Below are 3656 nucleotides of genomic sequence, written 5' to 3' on the forward strand. Positions count from 1 at the left end.
GTAGCTGATGAAGCATTGATAGAAAATGCATCTCAGGTGAAAGCCAGGCTGTCAGATTTTCAAAGGTAGAATGTTATCCAGACACAGTTTTGATGTTTTATAATTGTTAGGCATAATTTACATGAGTAGCTTTTACATGGTCAATCCATGTTTTTACCCGTTTATTTCTTCGTTTGTTGCTTTGATGGTCATTCATTCATTCATTCATTCACTCACTCACCAATATTAACTGAGGTTAGCTGTATGCCAGGGATAGGATTGCCAGATAAAATACAGAACACCCAGTTAAATTTGAATTTTGGATAAATAATAATTTTTTAGGAATTTCTGTTTTATTCTTTTGCTACACCTAGCAACCCTAAGCAGGAACTATGCCAGCTTCTGGGCCTATACAAATAAATCATGTGTGAATTCTGCCTTCTAGGAGCTCACAGTCTAACGTGAAGATAAGACACGAACTTAAATCACTTTAACGTAAGTGGCCCTGAGAGATACTAAAAAAGCATTTCAGAGATGATTATTGAAGTGTCCACATTAAGGTGTCTGACACCATATCCAGATGTAATGAGACCCTCTCAGGAAAATCCCCTGCATAAGACCTTCTGACAAGGTCACCAGAAGATTTTTCTTTCTCCCAGGAAGCAATGAGAACCACAGGCTGTGTGGTTATTGTTCTTAAGGCCAGGTGTGCCCAGGTTGCCCGGTCCCTCCTATCTGTAGTATTATCCCCTCTTCAGAGTTGTTTTTTGTATAAAAATCATGTTTAGGTTGCTTTTTTCATATATATGCATCTCTCTACTGAACTGGGGACATTTTTGTCTATTAGTGTCTAACTAAGTAAAAGAAGATTGTGATGGGATATCACCACAGGCCCTTGATTTTGACCTAGAGTGAAACCGTGAAAGGGGCTGAAAGGAAGTCTACCCCCACAGTCATCTGTCTGTACGTGCAGGGGGCGGGGAACAACTACTCCTCCCCGCGGTTTGCCGTCAGCCAAAGCGGCCCATCAGTTGCATCCACTCTGGGACCTTTGGCTGTTTGAAAGCCTGAAGCACTGCAGGTGAAACCCTGAGCTGTAATTAACCAGGTTTAGAGAATGAGTAAAATACTTTAACCTGCCTCAGTCTCTCTGTTTCTCTCTCACTGCAGTCAAAGAATTTAAATATGATCTGGCCTGGGAATGAGGAGTGAATGGAAGCAGAGGGAACTGCCCCAATGTGAAAAACCCTAAGACAACAAGTTCATAAAATAATAAAAGTTAAAATATCCTTTGTACCTTTGAGAAAAACAGCTTGAAATTAGAAACCAAACCTCAGTAGCCCTGAGCATAATCCCTGAAGAGGGAAGCTAATGAAACCCCAGCTATCAGAGTGAATCCTGATTTCATTCACAGATATGAAATCATTGATGATACTATAGCCATCGGTTGAGACTAAGCGCGATTGGCAATACCAGTGGGGCACTGCCCATTGCTTGTCTTCAAAGCCACCACTTGGTGTCCGCCGTTTTCCTCCTCTCCTGCTCTGGCTCACTGTGGCGATGCTTCCTATAAGCCACTGATATTGCTAAGCCACAGATGCTCATCAGGTCCCAGCATGTCTCCCAAATCAGCCTGCTTCAGCAGTCACCCCAAGGGTGTAAAACCTTTCCCTCTACCTGCGCTATGCTGTGTTAACAATACTAAGAATACTGTGGTAATGATACTAGCCAACATTTATTAAGCACTTACTATGTGCAAGTCACTGTGGACAACACTTTACATACATTCTCAAATTTTTCTTTATGACCTGACCTTACGAAGTCAGTACGATTAGCCCCATTATATAGATGAAAAAACAGTCTTAGAGAAATTAAGCTATTCATTGTCTCTGGTAAGAAGGAATTTGAATCCAGGTCTGTCTGATTCCAAACTTGTGCTGCCCTGTATGCACACTGCCTATGTTAGTATGGAGGTTCCCCCCAGAAACAGCCTCTGAGACAGGGATTTAAGTGCGTGCAGTTTATTTGGGAGGTAATCCCAGGAACAGTGGAAAGGGAGTAGGGAAAGTAAGATGGTGAATGGAAGAAAGCAAATAGAGGTGTGTTATCAAGCCAGTTATCCCTGGAGCCCAATCCTGCTGGAGGACTCTGGGAGACAGTGCAGAACACACGCCAGAGCTACCCCAACCTGAGGGGTGAGGAAGTTCTCCATCACTGGCTAAGGGCTGCTTCCTCACCCTGTTCCCATCTGTCATTGACCGAGGGCTTCTTCCAGGGCCATTAACTTGCTGGCATTAACAGCCTGCCCAGCTCATGGCCTGAGCTTGCTCTTTTTGCTCCAGAAAAAAAGCTCTTAGGTAGGAAGTCACATTTGTACACAATAAGCAACCTTTTTAAAAAAAATTTATTTATTTAATTTTTGGCTGCATTGGGTCTTCACTGCTGCGTGTGGGCTTTCTCTAGTTGCAGCGAGTGGGGGGCTACTCTTTGTTGTGGGGCACAGGCTTCTCATTGTGGTGGCTTCTCTTGTTGCAGAGCACAGGCTCTAGGCGTGCGGGCTTCAGTAGTTGTGGCTCGCGGGCTCTAGAGCCCAGGCTCAGTAGTTGTGGCGCACGGGCTTAGTTGCTCCGTGGCATGTGGGATCTTCCCAGACCAGGGCTCGAACCCGTGTCCCCTGCATTGGCAAGCGGATTCTTAACCACTGCGCCACCAGGGAAGCCCCAATAAGCAACCTTTGAAAGCATGTGGATGGGTGCCAGCAATCTCCACACAACGCCTTACAGAGATTTTAATAATTTTTAGCATTTTAATCACTACTGTTTCTCTCCTTCGGTAAGGGACGAGTCCATAGGGGCTGCAGGGCAATAAGTGACTGGCACTGTGCTGTAGTAAAATCACACTTGACCTTCAAACCTGACACATTGTCCCAAACCAGCTACTTCGTGTAACTTCCCTAGATGAGATCATTCCGAAGGGGCTCTCTTGATCCTTGCTGCATCAGACCCATCCCACTGGCCTTCCTATCGTGACCAGAAATATCCGAATCCTAGGATGACCTCAGTTAAGCTGTCAAACTGAGACCCCTGTAACATATGGTTTGTATTTCTCCTTTAAAAAGAACAACACTCAGGAAGCAATAAAACCAAGATTTTTTTTAAGAAAAAGAAGTGGGCTCTTTCTTTCCTAAATGAAGCTATTTTGATTAAAGTGAAGACTGCAGATACTTTTAAAGCTTCTGTTGGAAGTGCAAAGATTATGGCTCAATTCCATTTTCTCCGTGCTCCATGCCCTCTCTCTCCTTGATGCTATTCAACCTGGCACCTCCTTCTCCCTTGTTAATTAACCAACAGCTTCCAAGATCACCAGGGCCCTGTAGCAGAAGGCGCTGGACACTCAAGTGTGGAAAGCTGGTTTTGAATTATGTAAGAATAGGATGCTTAACCTGAAATTCTTGGAGAGGCTCCTGAATGCCTCTGATAAAATTGTATACATCAATGTTTCATAAATGTGCACATTAGCATTTTTCTGAGGAAAAACTATACAGCTTTTAGCAAATGCTCAAAATTGAATAGGATTTCAAAAGATTAGGAACCCTTGTGTTAGAATTAATTCCAGATGTCACCAGATGGCTTGAGGAAAAGCAGTAGGGCAGTCTCAGCTCTTTCCAAGCAGAACTG

The sequence above is a fragment of the Tursiops truncatus genome, chromosome 4, assembly GCF_011762595.2.
Source record: "Tursiops truncatus isolate mTurTru1 chromosome 4, mTurTru1.mat.Y, whole genome shotgun sequence".
Classification (NCBI taxonomy): Eukaryota; Metazoa; Chordata; class Mammalia; order Artiodactyla; family Delphinidae; genus Tursiops; species Tursiops truncatus.